Raw genomic sequence first — 12,585 nt, forward strand, 5'->3', positions numbered from 1 at the left:
CCTACATCCTTTCCTCTGTGCTCAGGTTCACTCAATTTTTTTTCTCTGAAAAGCCTCTGTGTCTGCTCGGCATTTGTATGGGCCAACTACTGTTTTAAGACCCAGCCTCATAGTCGTGTCTCCTCCCTCTGGATTCTTCCAACAGCTTTTGTCTGAGCCACCTATTGACACTCAAAGTGTGGAACCATGTGTGGAAACCATTTTTCTTATTACGCACAAGGCATGGCTATAAGATAAGGAGATGCCAATATGCAATAGTTTTCGAATGAGGAAAGAGGATTAAAAAAAAAAAAATCAGAAGAGTAGCTAGAGAATCTGGAGAAAGCAGTTAGGCAGGTACCAAAGGAGGAGATGGCTGGCATTGTCCAAAGGCTGCAATATGGTCATTGGGAAAGATCTCCCAAAATAGAAAGAGGAAAGAGGTCTTTTGTGATCACTGAGAGATCAGCCCATTGTGTGGGTGTAAGCAGCATTGCAGTGGGGAAAACAAGAGATGAGAAAGTAAAGACAGCAAATACAGTTTCATGTCCCTTAAGCACTGAGTCTGAGAAGAAAGGTGGTAGAGTAGTTTGAAAGGGTGGAGGAGGTTAGTTTTGTTCTGTTCAGAGCATGGAGGAGACTGTGTTTGTGGGAGAAAAGAGCTAGATTAGAGGGGAAAATTGGTAACAAGGAAAGGACAGTTGATTCATCAAAATCTGGGAATGGCTGTGATCCAGTGCACAGGTGCAGGGACTAACCTTGATGAGGAGAAAGGACACTTCTTGCTGTGGGACAGGGAACGAATGAAGGCTATAGGATAGGCATAATAATGAAGAGACTGGGCTTAAGGGTGAAAAAGGTTGGCTGTCATTGTAGAGGAAAGGCTAGGAAAGCCCAAATTTTCTGGAGTGGGTTCAGATTTCATACATAGTTGGCCACCATATCTGTGGATTCAACCAATCATGGTATTCAGGAAGAAAAATTCCAGAAAGTTCTAAAAAGTTGCACCGGCAACTATTTACATAGTATTTACATTGTATTAGGTATTATAAATAATCCAGAGATGATTTAAAGAATATGGGAGGTAGGTTATATGCAAATACTACAGCCATTTTACATGAGGGAATTGAGTATCCACTATTTTAGTATCTGCAGGGGTCCTGGAACCAATACCCCAGGATACTGAGAGAGGACTGTATTTAAATATCACATTCTTCAGTCATTCCTTTTACATTTATTCAGTGTCCTGCGTGTGCCAGACACTGGGGTCCACAGAAATACAACTTTTCATTTAATTTCGGAATTTGTTATAATGGTGACTGAGATTTACTTTTTACTCTTCTAGAAGGCTTTCAGTAGAAATAAACACGAATCAGAAGGGTGTCCTTTGTCAGACCAGACGTCCCTAGTAGGGGTTGGGAAAACACTGGCATCTCAACAATGGCGCCCTGTTCGAGGTGGAGAGGGAGGAGAGGCCCCGATGGGGGGAAAACAGGTTTAGACCTGGGTAACCCGAGGAGGGTGCGCCTTCAACCAGGAAGAGGCGAACCTCTTGAGGACTTCAGGCCGCGCGGTAACCGAGGGTAACAGCGCCCCAGTCCACGGCGGTGTGAAAACCACCTTCTTCCGTAACCAGGTATATCTACGGAGGCTGACTAGGACCAGACACGAGCCAAACCTCTCCATCCAAGATACCGTCCCTCTGCCCGTGACTACTTAAAGTCACTGCTCCTTTTGCCTAGTTTATTGATGAGGGGCGAGGGAGAAGAAAAGCGGTAGGCGAATCACCTTTCCTATTTTACGATTGGTAGTATTAGGCTCCAAGTCCCGCCTCCTGCCCCGCCGCAGACAGGCTCTCGGGGTTGTCACTCGATCCTCTGCAGCCGCCCCTCGCCGGGGCCCCGCCCCTCGCTGTGGCTGGGATCTCGCGGGAAGAGCGGTGGGCACGGCTGTGGCTCCGTCTCCCGGCTGCGCGCGGAGCGGGAGGGCTCTCCTCACACAAGCGCTTCCTCGCGGAGGGGTTGGAGCTGCGGCAGACGCAGGCCTGGGCAGCCCCTTCTCTGCCGCCTCTTTCTCTTCCTGAGGGCTCCCCGGTCCTCTTGCCCTCCGACGCTACCCAGGTGAGGAAGCCCGGAGCTCGTCTTCGCTGAGGAGCGGTCGGGGAGCGGGGACACGGAGCAGCCGGGGCAGGGGGGCTCCCGACGGGGGCGGCTCCGCGGGCAGCGCGGCGCTGCCTGGTGGGCGCGAGGCTTGGAGGGGTTCGTGAGTGCGGGGGTCGAGGAGGCAGTGGGGTGGGATCCGGGTGCGGGCGCCCAAGGGCGGTGTAGCGGGTGCCAGGGCTCCTCGGGGTGAGGAGGCGGTTTAATGGGGGTCCGGGTTTTTTTCCGGCTTGGGGTGGTGGTGGCTGGCAGCAGATTGGGTCCCGGGTCTTCGGGGTCGAAGGAGATTTATCAGGACCCTTCGGTTCCTTGAGGTGGTATAGCGCGGTTCCGGGACAAGGGGTCCTTTTATCGCGATCTCAGGCTCTTTGGGGGCAGAGGATTCAGTTTAGGAAGGTCCTAGGTCTCTGAAGAGGCAGATCCATGAGGTTTTGGGGGTCCTTTGAGCGAGAGTGGGCGTCTCGTTTCGCATTCCTGGGATAAAGAAGCAGTGTGTTGGGGTTCCGTCTGTTTATCGGGGTCTCCGGGCGAGAGGGCGATGTATCTGCGTCCTGCAGGGACCGGGACCGCCTTGGTGGGCTGCTGGGGACGGAAGGGTTTACAGCGGAGACCAGCGTCTTTATTGGGGTTTCTGCTTTGCCCAGAGGGGGGCGGTAACTTGGCACGGCCTCCAGTCTTTTCGGGGGAGACTGGGCGAGTTAGCGGGTCCCCGGGAGATCTCGAAGGGAGGGCGCGGCTCTGCAGGCGCTGGGTCGGCTCGGGGCGGGAAGGGGACTCTGGTGACATCCCGAACCAGCCTAGTACACAGTCTGTGGCTGGTCAGCATCCTGGAACAAATCTCTTTCTAGATGAGATTTACTCAGTGCTTAGTTGAAGGATTGATCCGTGTTGTTGCCTAGTTGGAGAAATAGTGGGTTTGTTCTGCAGTTTCCTTCTCTCTGTCCCGGGATCCCTGTGGAGGCGTGCTGGTCTCCCTGCTCTGGGAGCGGGAGAGTGGCAGGCAACACCTTAAAGTGGGCATGTAGACTGTAGATTCTTAAGGGGGCGAGTGTCCTCCGGGTCAGCGTGGAAGCCGCTGAGGATAGGGAAGGCTGTGAAGTTTTGGCTTCCTTTCCTAGGTGGTCTGCTTTGCTGATCCTGCATTATTAGGTCTGTCCTGAAGTCTTGCTCGAGTGTTAGGCAGTCAGGCAGTGCTGGGAAGTGTGTTCTGGCTTCTCCCTGTCCTTTGAAAAGCATTTGTGGAGAGGGGGAACTTCAAGTTCAGCTTCCAAATAACGCATTGGAATTCGAAGTTCCAAAGCTAGAGCTCTGCAGAAGCGTCATTTGAGACTTGTAAGCGTGGCTAACAGCTCTTTTAGAGAATCCTGCTTAACAGTTTTATTGTGAAGGTACAGTTAGTCTTGACTCCTATGCAGAGTCCTTGGTAACTAGCCCAGACTTAGGTGGAATTCAAATAAAATGACCTGTATATATGTGTATGTGGGGTTTTTTTTTTTTTTTTTTTTATGTTTAAGTCAGACAGTCTGTTCCTTTGCTTGACAGTTCTTCTGGTTAGATAGCTCCTTTATCATAGAGGCCCGTAAGTGAAGTCTGTCTGTGGCAGGCAGTGGAAACTGTACTCACAGTAATTCTGTAATTTGGGATAAACAGACAAATTTGAGTATGCCAAAGCAGAGAACTTTGCCTGCCTCACTCTTTTTCTTAGTGACAGTTTTTTTTTTAATGACATTTCTTTTGATCTTAGAACCAGAAACATTAGTGATAATCTACTTAATACTTGACTTCTGTAATCATTTTAAAAAAACAAGGGAATTCTGCATAGCAATGAATAACTCTCTGAAAGTTTTTGTTTTGGTTTTTGGTTTTTGTTTTGGTTACAAATTCCTGATCGAACCAAAATGCCTGATTGAATTTTATAAGATAGTTTTGACTATCAAAACTGATCAGTTGAGCAGATATTTGATTGGAACCACAGCCAAAAAAACTCTAAGCAGATCTTTTTTTCCTCATTATGTTTGAAAGCCAATGAAAAATTAAGCAGATGTCAGTAACTTTTTAAAAAGCAACTTTCATAATTTCTAAGTAAACATACTGATCAGTCAAAAAATATTTGATTGTCTGCTAAGTGTCACAGCATGGAGGAACAATGATTCCAGCTCTCATGAAACCTATATCAAGAGAAAGAAAGACAACAAATAAATAAAATAAATACATAAAATAATTGAGATGCTGATAAGGAAGAAATAAACAGGATAGTTGGGGTTTTGCTCACTTAAAAAAAAATAACCTCTGAATGATAATATAATTGATGTCTGTCATGTTAACCAGAAACCAGGCAAGATAACAATCTACCTTCTGAATTAATAGAAATTAAATTATGATCAGTAGAGTTTGAGTGTTAAATATATTTTGACTCTGAGGATTAGCACCTTCTGTTATATAAGCATAAAAAAAGTCTGTAAGGATAAACATCAGACTTTTAAGTGTTCGGGGGATTCTTCAGGAGAGAGTTGCAAAGGCATGGAAGAGAGTTATTAATATATGCTTTTATACTATTTGAATTTATTTCAGTGAGCAGACATTACTTAAGGGTAAATTAGAGAAGTCTAAAAATTAAAATTTTGGTCACTATGCAAATTTGTGAAACGTACTGTATTTATAAGGCATTTTGTCAGTGTTGCCACTTCTACTATGCGTACTAGTGAAGGAAAAATGTATTTCAGGTATGTAAAATTATAGGAATGGGGTGGGGAGGGGAGCACAACAGAATAAGTAAAAGACTGAGGCTCAAGTTAAATCTTAAAACATGGTAAAGATGTTGGATCTTTAATTATACAAAGATAAATTAATCTTAGGCCTTTCTTATTTCAAATTTGTTTCCCGAGTTTGAAAAAGGAAGTTTTTAGACTCCCTAGAGAAGAATAGGTTGTGTTTTTGTGGCGGGGCAGGAGGTGTTTTTATTGTGGCACAGATTTCAGGATGGGATTTCTTTTTGTCAGACATATGGACACTTAATAGATGTTTTTCTTGTGAGGCATATGAAACAAAAATAGTTTTATAGTTCATTATTACACTGCTGAAAATGACAATACCAGTGTCTTTTGGATTATCATTCAAGATTCTGAAATTATAAATATGACGTACTAAGCCAATTTCTAGAAAGGAAATCATAAGACATGAATTCCAGTCTTAACTGTGCTGCTAACCATCTGACCTTGGATGATTCCTTAGTTTCTCAGGGCCTCAGTTTCCGTATATATAAAATTAAAGAAAGAGAAGTCCCTGTCAGTAATCAATATAAATTCCAATTCCAAGGTTTTTATTACATAGGTTTTTATGTTGCGGATCTACAGTATTATATTTACAAAAAGGGATAGATGCTACAAGAGTAGCTAGTTCTCAGGGTACAACTAGTTCCATGTAATTTTTATATGTCATACCTAATTTTAGAGCCTCTTCTATTTTAAGATATATAGGAAATATTTAATTCAAGAATATACATTCATGAAGGTAAATGATTTCCTTTTGGTAATTTAGCTTTATCTGTTAAAGCATTATTATTTTTGCTTCTGACCCCTGGTTCTGTAATAGAGTATCTATATGATAATGTAATGTCCTTATTGAACTCTGTGTGTAGAATGAGGTCTCTAGTGGTTGACCCCGTTTAATCTATCCTTTACACCGCTGCCAATGTGATTTTTCTGAAATGCAAATATGTTCAGGGCTTTTTTCTTAAAACCCATACTTCTCCCTTACCTACAGTATTTAGTTCTATGGTTACAAGGCCCTTCATCATCGGGCTCATCTCCTGCATTTCTCCCACCATACATCTCAAGCTCCAACTGTACTAATAACATCAGTTTCCTGAAAGAGCCATACTTTTTCCTGACTCAGAGCCTTCTTATATATTCTCCCTGCTGCTTAGAATGCCTTTCCTTCTCCTGTCTTACTGACAGAGTCTAGTGATTTTTCAAGATACAACTTAAGCGCTGTCTGCTTTTTGAGTCTTCTGTGTGCTCTGGTCCTCACTCTTCCAGCCCCACTAGGTATTCACTCTCTGTATCTTGTTCTTTCATTCTCTTATGTTCATTAGTATGCTGTAATTATGTATGTCTCTCTCTTCCTGGACTCAAAAGCCAATGTATATTTGTCTTATTACTTATTGAGTTATCTATTGCTTAGTTTACACAGTTGGCTCTCATTACAGATTTGAACTCTCAGTGCCAAGATTAATATCTTCATAATGTCTGAGTTAAGCCCAAATCTCAGTCTTGTCCTATTTTTCTAAAACGTTGGGCTTTCTACATTATCTTATTCTCTGCCCCTATGACCGCAAACTGACATTAGATCTGTAGTTCTTATCCTCATGTTTAAGAAAAGAGACTGTCAGCACTGTAGGAGTTAGGGATTACTCTGATAAACTTGCAGAAAAGTCATGCAGAATTTTGAGGCAACCACTAATCCCTGTATCTAAAGTTGTTAGCAGAATTATGAACTAGTTTGAGTATTTCAGATCTTAGACATCAGTGATTTAGTAGATATTTTACCTTGGCTGCTTTCTGTATGGGAAATGATTGTTGCCAGTGTGTATGGGATTTTATAGTGGCTTAATAGTTGCTTTACATACATTACCTTTAATTCTCAAAACAAATCCTGCAAATTTAGTAACTTTCTCAGGGTTATTATCTACTAAGAAGCAGGCTATGTAGATCCAGGTCTGTCTTACTCCAGATTGTATGCTTTTTCAAAATACTACACTGCTTTCTGAATATGAGTTCTTATTCAGTGTATTTAAAATTATTAATAGATATTTTATTCATTTTATAAATTGAAGAAGTAGGTTGTGAGGTTTATCTATTCAGCTTTTTCAAAAAAAGCTAAAGTAGAGGATTTGAGATTGATTGGACTTTAGAGACCACTTAATCCAACTCCTACATTTACCATATGAGGGAACTGACATACACAAGAATAGTTAAATGACTTGCTCAAGATCACACAGCTTTGTAGTTGGTTAAGATTTGTTGTTGTTGTTAAGCTAGTTATGACCATTGGTGTTGTAAAACCATTATTTGAAAGGAAACCAGGTGCCTGATGTTCCCCCCAGGAAAAAAGCCTAGAGTGGCTTTTAGAAAAGTGATGTTGAGGATCTCAGAGTCTTAAGGACATGGCTCAGAGAAAATCCAGACTTTGGATCATGACACATGGAGACGCCTCAGTGCCTCTTCACTCACGTAGCTCCCTAGTCTTGGTTTCTTTCCTTCCTCTTTTTTCTTTTTAAAAATCTATTCACAGTTTACTAATCTTCTGCCTACTAAAGTTATTAGCAACATTCTGACCAGTAACCATTTACATGCCAACCATGGGCTAACTAACAGGGATACAAAAAAGCATAAAATGTAGTCACTGCCCTGAAGAGGCTCAGTTTATTGGGAGTGGGAGGCAGTAAGTATTTAATTGCAAGGCAGTATATAAAGATGCCATGAGTGATGCAGCTCCAGGAGCTCAGAAGATAAAGGTAAATGTGGACTGAGCTAGTGGCTGCAGAAGTTTCTATGTAGAAAAGGTTTGATTTAAGTTAGTCTTTAAACGAGGAGTTGGAGGGAAAGACTGGAGAAAAGAATATCTGGCCGTGTGTGTGTGTGTGTGTGTGTGTGTGTGTGTGTGTGTGTGTATTTTTTTTTAATCTAACCCTTGTTCACTTCCCTTTAGCCACAGTGGCCTCCTTGCTGTTTTGGAAGGCCTGGAACTTGTTCTTCCAGATATCTGTTATGTCTCGCTCCCTTCCTTCTTTCAGGTCTGAATTAAAGTATCACCCCTTCTGAAAGGCCTTTACTGATACCTTGTTTAAAATTACAGCATCCCTCCCATACATACTCTTCCTATCCCTCTTCCCTGCATTCTTTCTTTCTTTGTGCTTTTCTGCAGTCCAACACACTGCTTTTATTATCTTTCTAACCCTACTATAATGTAAGATCCATTAGAGCAGGGATTTTTACCCATTTTGTTCAGTGCTATATCCCCAGCACTCAGGGGATACAAAGTAGGTGCTCACATTTTACCTTTTACAAAGTAGGTGCTCACATTTTTGTTAAATGAATAAGACAATCGAACTTTAAAACAGAAACTTGAAGATTGTTTGATCTAACCTCTCTCCTTCCTTCCTTCCTTGCTGGCTGGCATGGAGGACGAGGAACTTTCTCTTCTATTTAAAAAAAATTTTTTTTTCTAGGACTTAAATTGTATACAGTGCAGAAGTCATAAACAGCTCAATGAATTTCTACATATGTAAGCATGTAATCACCAACCACACCAAGAATAGAACACTTCTAGGACCTCTGCATGCTTCCTTACTCTCTGCTAGTTAGTACTTCCCAAAGGTAACCACTATTCTGACCGCCATCACAGTAGATTAGTTTTGCTTTTTCTTAAACTTCATACATTGGGTTGGCCAAAAGTTTCATTCAATTTTTTTCCATAAGATGGCTCTAGTAGCACTTAGCTGTCTTTAACTTCATTTGAAACAATTTTGTTAGATTTTATGGGACAGCTGTATATCAGCATGCCTTTAAAAAAAGACATCAAGATTGGTGAATTTTTGTGTAGCCATTTTAATATTGAAGATGGAAGGAAAAAAAGCCAACATTTTCGGCCTATTATGCTTTATTATTTCAAGAAGGGTAAAAACACAACTGAAACAAAAGATTTGTGCAGTGTATGGAAAAGGTGCTGTGACTGATCGAACATGTCAGAAGTGGTTTCGTACTGGAGTTTTCTCACTGGACGATGCTCCACTATCAGGTAGACCAGTTGAAGTTGATAGCAATCAAATCGAGACATTAATTGAGAACAGTCAACGTTATCCCACGCGGGAGATAGCCGACGTACTCAAAATATCCAAATCAGGTGTTGAAAATCACTGCACCAGCTTGGTATGTTCTTCGCTTTGATGTTTGGGTTCCACATAAGTTAAGCAAAGAAAACCTTCTTGACCGTATTTCCACATACGATTCTCTACTTAATGAAAACTTTCCGTTTTTAAAACAAATTGTGACGGGCAATGAAAAGTGGATACTGTACAATAGTGTGGAATGGAAGAGATCGTGGGGCAAGCGAAATGAACCACCACCAACCACACCAAAGGCCGGTTTTCATCCAAAGAAGGTGATGTTGTATATTTGGTGGGATTGGAAGGGCTCTATTATGAGCTCCTTCCGGAAAACCAAACAATTAATTCCAACAAGTACTGCTCCCAGTTAGACCAACTGAAAGCAGCACTCGATGAAAAGCATCCAGAATTAGTCAACAGAAAAGGCATAATCTTCCATCAGGATAATAGAAGACTGCATGTTTCTTTGATGACCAGGCAAAAACTGTTACAGCTTGGCTGGGAAGTTCTCATTTATCCGCCATATTCACCAGACATTGCACCTTCGGATTTCCATTTATTTAGATCTTTACAAAATTCTCTTAATGGAAAAAATTTCAATTCCCTGGAAGACTGTAAAAGGCACCTGGAACAGTTCTTTGCTCAAAAAGCTGAAAAGTTTTGGGAAGATAGAATTATGAAGTTGCCTGAAAAATGGCAGAAGGTAGTGGAACAAAAGGGTGAATAGGTTGTTCTATAAAGTTCTTGGTGAAAATGAAAAATGTGTCTTTTAGTTTTACTTAAAAACTGAAGGCACTTTTTGGCCAACGCAATAAATGGAATCAAATCAATTTTTAAGTTAGCAGAAGTTCATTCTTTTTCATTGCTGTATAGTATTCCATTGTGTGAGTATATATTTTTTATTGTAGTATTTATAGACATTTGGGCCATTTCCAGGTTTTAGCTCTTAGGAACAAAGCTGCTAAGAACAATTTTGTACCTGTCTTTTTGTGGGCATAAAGATTCATTTCTTGGCTAAAAAACTAGAAGTTAACCTCATCTTCGTATAGATATAGATATATAGATACATACACATAATTCTTAATTCCATGTGGTCCTTAGCACATGATAGATGATCATTAAATGACTGAAGATAAATTATTAACTCATCATGTACTGTGAGATTATCTCAAACTTATTAAAAATATTGGAGAACAGCTTCTGGTCCATGCTTTTGTTCTTATATCTGACTTAAAACATGTAGCACTTAACTTTATCCAGGCTGTACACATTTCTCTTTCCTCTTGATTAGCCTCTTTTTAAAAATCATGTTCTTTATTAGTTGATGCCCCTTCTCCAGAAGATGGGAGAAATATGTCCAGAAAAGAGGAAATTCAAATTAATTAATTTTAAGGTGTGAATTTCAGAACTGGTTGGCTATTTTTCTATATTTTCCCAACTTAAAAAAGTCATTTCTTTTTGACAGTTTGGTTCTACTGTACGTTATATATATTTTTTACTATTCTGTACAGTTTGAAATCATTTATACCAATGCATAAGTTATGTTTTGGGATATGTCATGCAAAGGCTTTCTTTGATGGTCTTAAGAAATTTTAGAAATGGCTTTAGTTGGTGAAGAATGCAAATGAGAACCCCTACAATAATAGAAGAAATCATGAGAAATATTTTTCTAATTCTGGAAAAGTTTTCAGTTCCCTTTTGAAGTGATTTCTAAGCTAAGACTTGAAAGATGAGTAGGAAACAAGGTGGATGAGATGCCCGGTAGGGAATGGGGTAAAAGCACTGTAGGTAGGGAGCTGTCTTTGCAGAGAGAGAGCAGGGCAGATTTGGGTATCTGCAGGCAATTCAGGAGGGCTAGAGCAGTGGTTTTCAAGCTATAGTGTGAATATGAATCTCCCGGTAGGAGTGGGGCTCATGAGTTTGGAGTTCTAACATGTTCACAGGTGGTAGAGATGTCGCTGGTTCAAGGATCACACTTTGCAAACCACTGGGCCAGAGCATAGGAAGCAAGTGAGAAGGAAGGAGTGGGGAGTGAAAGCAAGGACCATATCATGGAGGATCTTACAACTAATGTAAAGAATTTGGATTTAAGGCAGCGGTAACCCACTGAAGGGTGCTAAGCAGAATAGTGACCTTGTGAGATTTGTGATTTTCGAGGGGGCAGTAGTGGTGGAAATCATCTTTAGGGGTAAACTCCATCTACATTTGAAACTGTACAGATTAATGTCTGAGCAATGATAGTTTACCCATTCATTAATAATTATTGTTTTTCCCAGTGGCAGATTCAGTTCATTTAAAGGAAAAGTTTGGTTATGTTTATTAATTTAGATGTTATATGTTAGTTTAATCTTTTTTTTCTTCCAGGGACCTTATTACTTATATATATATAATAAGTATTATTACAATTTAACTCATAATTACATTTTTAACCCTGTTTGATGGGATTTAATTTTTGTCCATGTTGTACCATATGATAGTTCAAAGTCTTCTTTTTTATTGTATTGATTAAAAAATGAGCTAGCTGGTAGTGCTTATTATATGGTAGGAATGATCTTAATGATACATAGTAATTTGAGTTAGTCACCAGCTTTTGTAAATGTTAGTAATTAGAAGGCTTTAATTTATTTCAGCTGTTTAAATGTCAATCAGTCTTCCAAAATTATAAACTTAGGAATGTGTGTGTAGCTTGTTTTTCCCCCTTATTTTATAAGTTCTAGGAACTCATTTTAAATATGTGGAGAAATACTAAAGACAAAGATCTAATGCCTCAGCTCAAATATAAGCATTGCTAACATTATGGTACACATTCTTCCTTCTTCCGTGAATATATTTATTCATTTGTATACTGTTTATTCTCCCACCATGAATTTATATCATAAAAATTTTCGTACTTTGTCAAAATTGTTTCAAAACCGAATTTTTTATTTTTTTAATTTTTGCGGTACGTGGGCCTCTCACTGTTGTGGCCTCTCCCATTGCGGAGCACAGGCTCCGGACGCGCAGGCTCAGCGGCCATGGCTCACGGGCCCAGCTGCTCCGCGGCACATGGGATCCTCCCGGACCGGGGCACGAACCCGTGTCCCCTGCATCGGCAGGCAGACTGTCAGCCACTGCGCCACCAGGGAAGCCCAAAACCGAATTTTTAATAGCAGCATAATATTCTGTTGAATGGATGTGTAATGATTTAACCATTCCCAATTACTGAATATATTTTTCCTCTGCAGATAACACTTGAAGAAAGTCTTTGTGCATAAATATTTCTCCATACTTGATTATTTTCTTAGGATAGGAATAAAAATGTTGAGTCAAAAGGCAAGAAGATCTTTAAAAAATTAGGTATTGCCACATTACTTTCTAGAAAGTTTATGCCACTTTACATGCCAATATCAGTATTAGTTTTAAAAACCTTTTCTAGGGAATTCCCTGGTTATCCAGTGGTTAAGCCTCCACGCGTCCACTGCAGTGGGTACGGGTTTGATCCTTGGTCGGGGAACTAAGATCCTGCATGCTGTGCAGCACAACCAAAAAAATTAATTAAAAAATTTAAAAAAGAACCCTTTT

At 40.6% G+C, this 12,585-nt stretch overlaps 1 protein-coding gene across 1 annotated transcript in view; it reads left to right on the forward strand.

Moving 5' to 3' along the window:
* Nucleotides 1–1,970: 1,970 nt before the first annotated feature.
* GLCE (glucuronic acid epimerase) overlaps nt 1,971–12,585 on the forward strand; it is a 128,017-nt gene continuing 117,402 nt past the window's right edge. Inside the window, exon 1 of the mRNA XM_082647575.1 lies at nt 1,971–2,099. The gene's annotated coding sequence lies outside the window, so the exon portion shown is untranslated. The remainder of the gene's footprint in view (nt 2,100–12,585) is intronic.

This window comes from Grampus griseus, assembly GCF_964374135.1.
Source record: "Grampus griseus genome assembly, chromosome: 2".
NCBI lineage: Eukaryota > Metazoa > Chordata > Mammalia > Artiodactyla > Delphinidae > Grampus > Grampus griseus.